The 13420-nt window shown below is 44.6% G+C and overlaps 1 pseudogene; it reads right to left on the reverse strand.

Annotated features, from left to right (window-relative positions):
- Positions 1 to 489: 489 nt before the first annotated feature.
- LOC125530708 lies at positions 490 to 8791 on the reverse strand (annotated as a pseudogene).
- Between the last annotated feature and the right edge of the window lie 4629 nt (positions 8792 to 13420).

Genomic DNA, 13420 nt, shown 5'->3' on the forward strand with positions numbered 1-13420 from the left:
TTCCCTGAGTTTGTGAGAACCAAGGTATCAATCCAGTAGGAGATCACGCTCAAGTCCCACGCACCTACACAAACAAATAAGAACCTCGCAACCAACGTGAAAAAGGGGTTATCAATCCCTTCACGGTCACTTACGAGAGTGAGATCTGATAGATAGGATAAGATAATATTTTTGGTATTTTTATGATAAAGATAAATAAAGATGCAAAGTAAAATAAAAGGAAATTGAAATAACTAAGTATTTGAAGATTAATATGATGGAAGATAGACCCGGGGGCCATAGGTTTCACTAGTGGCTTCTCTCAAGAGCATAAGTATTACGGTGGGTAAACGAATTACTGTCGAGCAATGGATAGAATTGAGCATAGTTATGAGAATATCTAGGTATGATCATGTATATAGGAATCACGTTCGAGACAAGTAGACCGAAATGATTCCCCCCCCCCCCCCCCCCCCCCACCCACCCACACACACAGACACACACCAGAAATGGACCACATGCATTGCATCACATCATATTAAAGCGCGAGTACACATCAACATATTGCTAATCTTCTTTTGTTCCATTTGTCTGAAGTTCTGACAAACCCATATACCTATGAACAGTAACAACAACAAAGTTCACTTGCTTGACCAGATAAACACTGACATTCGGGTCCTTATGGTTTTAGGTACTACTAGTAAATTACTATACGACCCCGCTTAAACACCACAATTCCTCCTCATCCTCCTGCGAGCACGGCTATGGAAGCTGGATGGCGGGTCACCTTTCACCAGATGCAGCTGCCGCAATGCCGCGAGAGGGGGGCACCCTTCTTGGCGTTCACGTTCTCTTTGGACTGTTCTATCATTTTCTCCACCAGCTGTAAAAAAAGATCGCCGCCACAAGGCGTTTCCATCAGCATGCACGCATTGACTATTTTAAGACTTAGCAATAACAGTGGATTTGTTACAAGCAATTGGCAAGTGGGGGCGAGTGTAGGAGGATTGCCAGGTGATGGTTGGAAACTGTACATACCATTTGTTTCTTGGTCAGCAGAATTGTCTTCTGCAACAAAACAATGAAACAGTTTAGTAATGGTAAGAACTGAAAAGCATATGAAAACTGAATTTTCTCATGGTTTTCACTGGTCAGCAGCTCTGTACCTCCTCGGCTTTCAGACGAGCGTTCTCCTCCTTGAGGTGGTTCAGTTCAGCTTCAAGCTCCACGGTATAAGCCTGTAGGATTTAGAAAGACAGGTAGTGTAGGTGTCACCAACATTGTTACCACCGTTACAGAAATAGCATTGCATAAAAACCAACAATTTTGGCAGCAAGGTAAGTACCTGCTTCCTAGCACGCGATCGTGCCGCTGACTCACGGTTCTTGATCATGCGGCGGTGGCGGCGCTCGATGCTTCTCTCGCAAGACTGATCCTCTGAGGCACCGCGTTTCCGGGTGCCGCCATTCTCCATCATCGCTCCTTCGCCCATGCAGTTCATCATGTCAGCCTGCGTCATGGCGCTCCTCCCGTCCGACGACCCGGGGCTCACGATACCCACCACCCCACCTTGAGGAGGTGGTGGCGGCGGCACCACAACCATCCCTGCGTACCCATTGGGGATGAACCCCATGCCGTCGCCCATCACCGGGAACATGCCATTGGCTGGTGCAATTGGGTACATCATTGGGCCAGGCTGCTGCCCCTGTTGCGCGGGGTTCATCTGTCCATGGACCATGCCGACCGGCACAGGCGCCTGGCCGCCGGCGCCAGATCCCCGGACCACGCCGGCCTTGACAAGGAACTGCTCCAACGTCAACTCGCCTAGGGTCCCCTGCCGGTCGTTGGCCGGAACCGATGGGTGGACAGGAGGCTGCTGTGAGGGTCGCGCGGCCTGAGGCTGGGCATGCACCGGGCGGGGCTCCCTGTTGATCTCAGCCCACACCTCCTCCACCGTCTTCCGGCACAGCGGGGGAGGCAAGGAGAACGACTCCTGCCGGGCTAGGTTGCTTCCTCCTGCATCAAGGCCACCTCCGCCCCCACCAGCACCTACCACAGGAGCCACCTCCATGCCCACCAAGCCACCGCCGGTCGCTGCTACTCCTTGGCATTCCATATGTTGCTCATGAACTCGTCCATGTTCATGGACCCAAAATTGCGCCCTGCCTCGCACACCGAGTATTGCAGCTCGTCCAGCGTCAGCGCGAAGATGGAAGACTGCCGCGCCGGCGCAACCGCCTGCTCCTCACCTTCGAGAACGCGCGGGTGTGAGGTGACTTCCTCCTCGGAGAACTTCACATCCTTGCTCATCTCCGACGCCATCCTATCTCTCCTCACCACTGTCTACGTACGCTCTTGCTTGGTGGTTGTGGTGTGTGTGGTTCAGTCTTGTGCGCCACGCTCCCTATTTATAGCCTGCAGCATGCAAGAGATAAGCATGAATTAAAGCATTAGATAGCTATTAAATTCACGTGAGAAAACGGTGAGCTATAGATAGATAGATAGATAGATAGATAGATAGATAGATACAGTAGTAAATAGTTCGTCTCGTACTGGATAGATAGGGTACTGCCAAAGCGCCAAACGTGGCCGCGAGTTAAGCCTGGTATACGAGACGAACTCGCGGGGTCTGCTGGTTTCATTCAATAGCTAGCCGGCAACTGCCGCCGCCGAGACGCCTCAGTACCGACGACTGAGCATTACGCGCGTTAGCGTGAGAGACAAGGACATGAGTAAACCGTGTGTGGCCGTTTGCTACTGCCTAATGCTGCCAAGATCGCCGTTTCTAATTCGGGGGTTGGATTAGTATAAGGAGTCTTACGACACGGTGCTCTTCAATTCAGAGAGGTGACAAAGGTGGTGTCATCAAAAATGGAAAAATAGATAGGTGACAAATAGCAAAGTCAGTCATGCATTCCTTCTTTTTTCTTTTTTGAGAAAGTCAGTCATGCACGTGAAAATGCATGTCTACCTTTTATTTTTGGGCCTGGACCATCTAGAGGGAATCTAGGCCCAGAATTTGTCCTGCACTAGTGGGCCTGTTAGAGGCCCAGAGATACAGCAATATAGTGTTTATTTTGCGACAGATACTAATCTCATACTGACTCTTCGTGTTCTAAAAAAATGTCATACTGACAGATACTAACCAGACTTCACTCAAAAAGAAGACAGTTATTAATCAGACAAGAGTCGACCTGATGGCATGGAAAAGCAAAATCAGATAGAGCCGACGTCCCTAGGATGGTGTGGAAAAGAAAAATCAGACAGGGTGCTATGGTATGGAAAAGAAGAATCAGACAGAATCGACGGATGATAACACATGACTTCTCACTGTCTGAAGGAAAAGACACGGGCTCGCTTTTCAGCGGCAACCCGACGGTTCTCGAGGGCATATGAAGAAGAATGCCTCAGCTCACATCACACCAACAATGGCCACCCCAGGCGAAACTGCTATGACTAGTACAACGCGTGCAGGCAAGCACAGACTGGCTTGCGGTTGCACGATTTCGAAGGATTCAGATGATGAGAAGGTAGCCTACCGGAATACCGGATCCTCGCAGCATATAATAAGCACTTAAGCAGCAGCCAAGGCGGTTCAAGATTTATTTACTGCTGGTGCTACACAAGAATCACCCCCGGCCGGGCACCAAGAATTCCCCCGCCGTTCCGACCCCGAACATGAATGAAACGGCGGGGAAACAAAGGCGTTAGGTTGCCGAAGCCGCTGCTACTACGATCGATGGAGATGGCATGGTGAAACGAGAGCAAAGTTGACGGCTCCGAATGAAACGAGAGCGACAAACGCACGTACCTCCACCTCCCGGTAAAGCGCCGGAGAGCCCACCGAGACGGCCGGCCGCGCGCCGGCCGCGAGCGCTAGCAGCGCCGCGCAGATCAGCTTCGGACACCGCCGCAGCCGAGCCTAGGAAGCGAAACTTTTATAGTACAGTTGCGTGGGGAAGGGAGCTGTGGCGAAACGGGAGGCAGCATCGCTCCTTACTAACTGGAGAGAGAGGGAGAGACGCATGTGCGTGCGCTGTTTATACGTGCTCGCGGCATGCCTCCTGGCGTTGGCTGTGTCGGGCGCGTCGGCACGTTGGGCTTTCCAGAGCCATCGCCATCCTTCCGAGACGGGCGATGGGCTCCGAGTTCCGAGGCTGGGATGGAAAGGAACGGGTAGCTACGAGCGAGCAGAGCTAGCTGTGCCCCTGCATGCTGCTTGCTTACTTCCACCCCGGGTTTTGTCAGCTCTGCGGCCCACACGGTCGCAGCTGCCTCCTTCCCCGCGTTACTTATCTCGTCGCCCTTTTGGTCACCGTACATACGTGCCGGCCAGCTGCGGAGCGGCGCCAGAACGCGCGCCCAAAGCTGGAGGTCCATGCAGAATCTACTTGATGGTAGAGTATTTATACGACGCACCTGCCTACAGCCTGAACCTTTGGCCTGAAGCTTGCGGAAACAGGGGAGCTTTGGTGCAGAGATGTGGCTTAACCAGAGTGGCAAAAGTTATCGGCACCTTGCGACCCGTTTTTTTTCCGGCTGGCTTAACCAGAGCTTACGAGCTTTAATGCTGACCTTTTTAAACAATTAAAATGATTTTCTATCCTACTTCTAGGCCTCGTTTAATAAAAAAGGAAAAAGTTAGGAATTGGGAGAACTAAATACCTATATAAATAGTTCCTATGGTATCATTCGGAATAAAGAAATGCTTCACCAGATTTTTTATGAATTGGAAAATCCCTAGGAACTTTGCTGGAAATCATATATGTGGTCTTATCTTTCGTTTTTTCCAACTTGTGTCATGAATTCATGTATATTTCATTCCCCTGTTTTAGGTTAGAACTCAAATTGAACATAATTTCTTATTCAACAAATTAAATGGCATCAGAATTCCTGTGATTTTTCCACTCCTGCAATTTTTAGTTGCTCTGTTTCAAGCGGGTATGTTATTGGACACAAATATGGCATGAACGTAGGTTCGTTGTCCCCCTGGCACAACGACGCGCGATAGAAATGATTCACACTAGAACGAGCCGCGAGCTACGCCATGACCGGGCAATAGAGAGAAGTCTTGTGATCAAACTCTTCAACCAGCAAGTGTGAGCGCGGGGCCACTAGATCTAAAACCGGTCTAGGTTCATCCTGACTCCACGACGAGTTTCTTCCTCCTTCAGAAAAACACCCCAACCACCCCGCCCCTCTCCCTCCCCGATCTGACGTGTTGCGGGTTCTCGTATTGATAGATCACCATAGCTTCTCCTAAAACCCCATCGGTGAAACAACATCGACATCGTTTCTCCCGTACTGCGCCCCCCCCCCTCACTCCACCTGATTCCCTCTCCTTTGTACAACCCCCAGCCGCCCCCTGTCACAATAGGGATATCCTTGTAGAGAACAGAGAAGAGGGCACATGCAATTGTCGAGGATAATTTCACCTGGCACCTCTTAGCGGTACGGGACTCACATATTATTTCAGTGCCCCTCCTTCCCCTTGGGAGGGGGGGGGCTAATAGCTCCACTCATGCTTAATTATATGGGATTAATCTTGATATAGAGTACAATGGAGATTTACAAAGAGGGTTTCGACAAGTTGGGAGGCAACTCGTCGAGTTCTAGGGGTCGATCTAGACTGGATGTCATGGATTGATGTGGCTTCTATGGGCAGGTTACAATGTGTGTACATCTTGGTTCTTCTCTGTGGTGTCAGACGACCTGGTATATGTGAAATATGGTAGCTCCCCCCCCCACACACACAGTAGTGATGCTTGTCCCTAAGAATTGGACTCTTCCCTAGTTTTGAAAGGCCTTGACTTCCTTTATAGGAAACCTCGGAAGTCACCTTCCATTAAATCGGTCTCCCATGTATGGGTCCCTTGAACCCCCATGTCCCTATGCATATATGTCCCTTGCGGTACATGCGACACAGGGATACACCTATCCATCAACACCAATTCCCCCTCCCACTATCTCCAAAGTAAAAAAAACATGAATGTTGAACGAAAATTGTGATGCCTTGTGCTTTGGAGTGGTAATCTAAGGTTATGGTAATGTTCCACCCTCCATATAAAAACATGGGTCAAATGAAAAATGTATGGAAAAGACTTCTATGTATCATGCTCTAGTGCTTCCATCCACATGTGATAAGTTTTCACCCCCTCTAATTTCCCTCGAGAACCCAGGAAACAAAAGGTTGTCATGTGTTGATACCTAGTGTTGCCATGTAGTTATCTAAAAGTTGACATGTGTTTTGTGGTATAATGTCAGCATATAAGTATGTGTCAGATTGCCATCAACACAAGCCAATTAGGTTTGCCTCCATTCTAATGCCAATCAGTTATGCATATGCTAGGAAAGTTTGCCATGTTTTGCTAAATAAAACGACCATATGGTGTGTGTGAGAGTTCCCATGTGTCGTGGTTATTTTCGTAGTTGCACACACAATATCCAAAAACACAAATACCAGGATGGAAAAGAAAACACGCAAGGTCATACTCCAAAATGGCACATAGTCGAATGGTGCACTCAAAGGAAATGGATAAGAACATAAGACCAAATAATGTACCTTGGTAGAACTAGTAGGAGTCGTATTGAGATCATTCCATATCTTAAATCCCTATATGCCCCAGAAGAAGATGTAGTTTATGCATAAGAAGAAGATGTAGTTCATTGGCATTCATAGACCAATAGTGAAAAGTAGAGAAGATGAGGAAAATTTGTTTGCATAGAGAAACTAGAAAACCCTATCATCAAGCATACCATGTGCAAGCAAAAAAAGTTGATACCACCAGTACTTGGCCCTACTAAAGTTGCCATGACATGGGAGCATGAACTACTATCATATAAGTATAAGTTTCCATGTTAATTGTGTAAAGATTTCCTTGAACTGCGTGCATATTGTTGAAAGAGCCATCAACCTCAATGTCTACCTTTATCATCTGAGAAATGAGCTTGTTTTTCATGAGGATACAACGAAAGGTTCACGGGATATATTTATTTCAAGTTACGGATGTTCAGTGTCTAAGTTGTCAACATGAAGTAGCTGCAAATGACAAAGAAAATGCAAAAATGGAGAGGGTGTGCATGAAAAATCAGCAAAATCATGGGGCGTGAAAGGAAATTTGGCTGTGGAACTTGGCCCTATAGTGTTAAGTAAACAAAACTTTCCACACGCCAAACAAATATATAAATCCATTTATGAACAAGAAAGTTGTCAATATGTATCCACACCTCAAGAAAGAAAAAAGTGACACCCCTTTGCAAAGGGGTGCCATGAGATAAATGTACAATATGCACACATGGGAGAATGTAAAAAAAATGAGGACACTACAAATGTTTTGAGAGATATGGTGTGACCAAAAAATCAGGAAAGAAGTTGTTATGCATGCATATGTAGAGAATGACATTCTGTTTCATAGAATTTTTTTACCAAAAAAGTGAAATGTGTCTCCCAGGTAACACGAAATCCATATGTGGACAACAAAAGTTGTCATATATGATGCGTAGTCACAAAATCAGTAGCAAATAAAAATTGTTGGGATGTACCGGAGAGATTGCCATGGAATCTATGTAAAATAGGACACACATAAGCGAACTAGAAATTAATTTAATGTCACAAATAGTTGCCAAAGACATGTGAATAAAGCATGCAGATGAAGTAATTGTGTGCATAGACTAATTACCTTTGGTGATGGGCTATGGAGATGAGAATCTTCCTTCTTTTGTTTCCAACACCTATCGCCCCCTGCAGCAATGTTAGAAGGAAAGATGCATGTAAGATCAAAAAACTTGTAAACCATATATATGTTCCTTCAACGAGAGGAAAATCAATAAAAAAATTGGAGTATTAGAAAACCGTAGGGGGTCACCAAGGGGGGGTCTAGATAGAAATCATGGCTAGATGATACCAAGATGCATGTCCGCCCGCCCAAGCACTTCCCCAACCACTGCACAAACATGCATCATCTCGTGTCTCATGTTCCCCTAACTCTACTAATTCGCAAACACTCCTTTACAAGACCAGAAACTGAAGACTGGGCCACTCTGCTTCCCAATCAACAACAATTTCATCATGCGGGGTCAGATCTCATATCCTCCCACCCCACCCCTCCCCGACCAAACCCTAGCCCCCAAAATCCTTGTCGTGGTGAGCACATAGATGAAATTGATGAATCATAATAAAGTCCAGCTCACCACCAAGGGGGTCCAGATAGAAATCATAGCTAGATAATACCAAGATGCATGTACGCCCGCCCAAGCACTTCCCCCAACCACCGCACGAACATGCATCATCTTGTGTCTTTTGTTCCCCCCAACTCTACTAATTCACAAATAGAACTTTACAAGACTAGAACCTAAAGACCGAGCCACTTCGCTTCCCGATCAACCATAATTTCATCATGCGGGGTCAGATCCCGCATCCTCCCACCCCACCCCTCCATGACCAAACCCTAGCCCCCAAAATCCTTGTCGTGGTGAGCACATGGATGAAATTAATGCATCATAATAACAAAAATTAAAGTGCGCCTCACCACCTGGCATAAAATGAACTTGTATTCAACCTTAAAACCACTTCTATCCTAGATCCACTCTGCACGATTTCGCAAAAAAATCTGACATAAGAACAACGCACATCAAACACGTCAAAGATTTGGAGAACAAAGAGAAGAGTGGGTGGATGCGTGATTCGTACCTCGTATGAGTGCGAGAGTGGACGGATTCCGGCGAAGGCGATGCGGCGGTGAGCCAAACTGGTGTAAAACTTGAGGGTGAGGAGATCTGGTGTGCGAAAGAGGAGCGGTGGTGTAAATGCAGCCCCGGCAAGCGTTGTTTTAATGGGGAAAAGGGGCGTGGTTCCCTAAAATAGTGAAACTGCCAACCCTACTCCACCAACACCCCCAGATCATCTCCTCCCTTCATTTCGTAACATACGGTTATCAATGTGTCTCACCAAAAAGGATAAAACGCGGACGCTCTATGCCAGACCATGCTATATTGTCCACATGTGTGATCAATGCAACATTATTGCATTAGGCTAGGATATTTGTGAGGTAAAGTCCATCCAATATAATTTCCAAAGTGTCACATCCCAGATTTTTCCCAAATCTAGTATGTTAAAAATTTCACAGGTAATTAAAGTTTTTTCTAGGAAAACCTATGCTTGTTATCCTCTAGCTAAATATTGCCTTGGAATTTTCTTAATGGTTGACTTGTTTGTTCTGTTTGAATTCACCTAGAGGGCCAAGGACCTTATGGCCACATTGAAACCCTTGTTTGAAATTTTGGGGAGACAGAATGAACCCTACAAGGTTTAGGGAATAAATTTGAATCCCAAAATAGGTTGAAAATTTAAAAAAATGGGCATAAGGCTATCCTTAATAAGACCTAGATGATATTCAAGCCCTAATAAATTTCCCTAAATGATTGGAGTGGATTGGTTGGAATCAATTCAAAAATCAAATAGGGATTTTTTACAAAAAAGGGGGGATTTGAATTATTTGGCAAGAAAGTGAATCCCATATGTCCAAATAATAGGCTTGACCTTTTGCCAAATTTTCCAAATTGGATTTCAAACATATTTCATCTTAAACCAAATTGAAATTCAAGATGGAAAATAAAGTGCAGAAAATGTATGCTCAGAAGAGCCAAATAAAATGTAGGCACAGTCAAAAATATTCATGTTTGGATTTAGATAAAGTTTTCTCTAGGAAGAAAAATCAAATGAAAAGGAAGAGATAAAATAGAGAAGGCAAAAAGAACATAAAAAGAAAAAGGCCCAGCCGAGCCAACTAGCCAGGCCGGCCTAGCTAAGCTAGACATAGCCCAGCCCTGATAACCCACAAGTATATGGGATCGCGACAGTCTTCGAGGGTAATATTTCACCCAAATTTATTGATTTGACACAAGGGGAGCCAAAGAATATTTGTAATTATTTTTTGAATATTTACGGTAGGGTAAAACCCCACAACCCTTTATTAAGAAACGGGAACTGTATAGAAGGTTTCTAATGCTACAAGTCTAAACTATGAAAGGGCATACTTACAATTACAAAAGGGTATTTACCCAAGAAATAAGCTTCTGCTTGGTGCTATCTCTAAGTTGAGAAAGTAGGAGAATATCATGTACAAATTTACACCTCCAGGTAGCAAAAGTAGCACGTTCCCCTGTGAATGTTTTCCCATTCCTCAGGATCCATATATTCCATGCAGCCATGAGCATAACCTCAAAGAAGAAAGGATGACAAAATCGTGTTCTGGCTTGAGAGATGCATTGCTGAATGTCAGATCCATGGCTCCAGTCAATTTGCAAGTAATACCATACTCTGCAACTGAAGTTACATTGGAAGAAGAGATGAACTCTATATTCATAAACATAAGCATTGCAAATGACACAGAGATTATCATCCAAGGGGGACCTCCGGTGTCTTCTAACCAACATGTCGTTGGTATTAAGCCTATCAAAGAAGAGAAGCCAACCAAAGTCATTTATCTTCATAGTACACCTGCTCTGCCATAACCACTTACAAGGTTGAATGACTGGAAGGTGGGTGTGCATGATGTCATAGAAACATTTTGCTTTGTACTGTCCAGATTTCCAAGGCCCATATCCAGACATTAGGCAGTCATGGATCTCTCTGTAGATGGAACAACCACCCTTCCAGGATCTGCAATTCAGAGGTTGCTTCCTGAGAGATTGGCAGATAGAACATGGAGAACAGATCCTAGTTTTGGAGAAAATCCCTAACAGAGACTTTTTCATCCATAACAAAAGAATATAGCTTTGGCAGCCTGAGATATAATGGCCCAGAAGATCCTCCCACATGCCAAGCATCAAGCCAAAAAACTGCAGAATCCCCCATGTTAATATGCACTAAAGCAATGGACTGATAATGATCACTCAATTTAATAACATCCTCCACCAGAAAGATCATGCCATCACCGTGGCGTGAAGAACAATACCATCATAGTAATTGTCACAAATCAACTGCACCAAGGGGACATCGACTTTATTATAAAATTTGTGTAAGTGCTTGATCAAAAGCCCTTGGTCTTGGATGTGCAAGTTGATAATACCCAGGCCACCTTTATCCCTAGGTCTGCAAACTAGATCCCAAGCTGCCAGAGACTATTTTGGAGCATCAGAGTTTTCTCTCCATAGACACTGCCTCAAAATCTTGTCTAGCTGTTTGATAATACCGGGGCATATGGAGGCTGCAAAGGAAGTAAATAGGCAGAGATGTGAGCAAAGAAATGAGCAGCTGCAACCTGGAACCTTGGTTGAGCATGGAAGAATTGACAGACAACCTCCTTTCAACACTATCAACTAAAGGCATAAGCTCACTGATTTTGGGCCTTGTAGTACCAAGTGGCGGACCAAGGTAAGTAAAGGGAAATTGTCCAATCTTGCAACCCAAAATATCAGCCAACCTCTGTGCTTCAACAACTTCAACATTCAAGGGCACCATGGAGGATTTAGCAAAGTTCACTTTAAGTCCAGTTGACTGCTGGAAGATGTGTAGCATGTTCTTGAGAGCAACTAGCTGGTCCTCAACAGCAGATAAAATTATAATGGTGTCATCATCATACTGAATAGTAGGAAAATCAATATCATGATATGGAATTGGAAGTGATAGAACTCCTCTGGCAACATATCATTGACCACTGTTTGTAAAAGATCTGCAGCAATGACAAACAGAAGTGGAGACAGTTGGTCCCCCTGTCTGACCCCACATTTTCATTTCAATTGCTTTCCAGGAATACCACTCAAAAGCACAGAAGATGATCCATAGGATAGAATCTCCTTGACCCATGCAATCCATTTTGCATCAAAGCCTTTATATGTGAGGACTTGCAAAAAAACCTTAAGCTCAACTGTATCAAAGGCTTTGGCACAATCAAGTTTTAATATAATGATAGGCTTCTTGGACTGCTTAGATTGGTGAATGTATTCAAAAGCCCAGGCAAGGCAATCTTGAATTGCTCTGCCTTTCAAAAATCCATACTGATTTTTGTCTATGCACTAAAGAATAACCTTTTTGTAATCTATTGGCCAAAAGCTTGGTGAGGAATTTCAAACATGTGTTAGTCAGAGAAATGGGCCTAAAATCAGCAAGTCATTCTAGGTAGAGCATCTTTGGTATTAAGGTGATCAAAGAACCATCAATATTTTCCAAAGACAGTTTCCCATCATAGAAGTCCTGGATAAGCTGTAAAAAATCTTTCTCAATTATAGGCCAGCATCTCTTGACAAATAATCCATTGAAGCCATCAGGTCCAGGAGCTCAATCAGTGGGCAATTCCTTGAGAATTGTGTTGATTTCCACAGCTTAAAAAAGGTGAGGAAAAAGTTTCTAGGCCGGTAGTATTAGCAGTCGAATTAACCGATTGAAGCTAATATTTGTAGGTATTAATAGTTGAGTTGGTAATTCAAGTCACTTAGAGAACTAAATATCTACAGCAAAGTGTTTAGTAGCACAGTAGTATGATAGTTTGATAGTAGTAGTAACAGTAGTAGTTTTGTAGTGATTGTAACAACAGGAGCAATGAAAGCAACTTAGCAAAGATCAATACGCAAAAAGTATAGGCATTGGATCAGTGATGGATATTTGTGTTGGATGAAATTCACCATATAATAGCCACAACCTAGAGCGATACACAATAGCTCCAATTCATCAATGTAATGTAGGCCTGTATTCCATACATAGTCATGCGTGGTTATAATAAGAACTTGCGTGACATCTTTTGTCCTACCCTCCCGTAGCAGTGGGGTCCATAAGGAAACTCAGGTATATTAAGGCCTCCTTTTAATAGAGAACCGGAACAAAACATTAACACATGGTGAATGCATGAACTCCCCATACTATAGTCATCACCAGGAAGAATCCCAACTATTGTCACTTTGGGGTATGCGGATCAAAACAAGTAATAGGTGCATACAACTTGCAAGATAGGATCAAGAACTCAAATATATTCATGAAAGCATAGAGGGTTCAGATTTGAAATCATGGCACTCGGGCCCTAGTGACAAGCATTAAGCATAGCAAAGTCATAGCAAGATCAATCTCAGAACATAGTGGATACTAGAATCAAATCCTAATAAATTGTCTCGATTACATGACAAATCTCATCCAACTCCATCACCGTCCAGTAATCCTACGAAGGAATTACTCACTCCCAGTGGTGAGCATCATGAAATTGGTGATAAAGAAAGGTTGCTAAGGATGATGGCGATGAATCCCCCTCTCTGGAGCCCCGAACTGACTCCAGATCAGCCCTCCCATTGAAGAACAGGAGGTGGAGGCAGCTCCATCGTAATATGCGATGAAACTTCTTCTCTTATTTTTTTCTTGGGGAAAAGGAATTTATAGGCTTGAGATTAGGGTCAGTGGAGCCATGTGGGACCCACATGGCAACATGGTGCACCTAGGGGTAGTCGCGCCATGTTG

Source organism: Triticum urartu, unplaced genomic scaffold (genome assembly GCF_003073215.2).
Source record: "Triticum urartu cultivar G1812 unplaced genomic scaffold, Tu2.1 TuUngrouped_contig_6505, whole genome shotgun sequence".
NCBI lineage: Eukaryota > Viridiplantae > Streptophyta > Magnoliopsida > Poales > Poaceae > Triticum > Triticum urartu.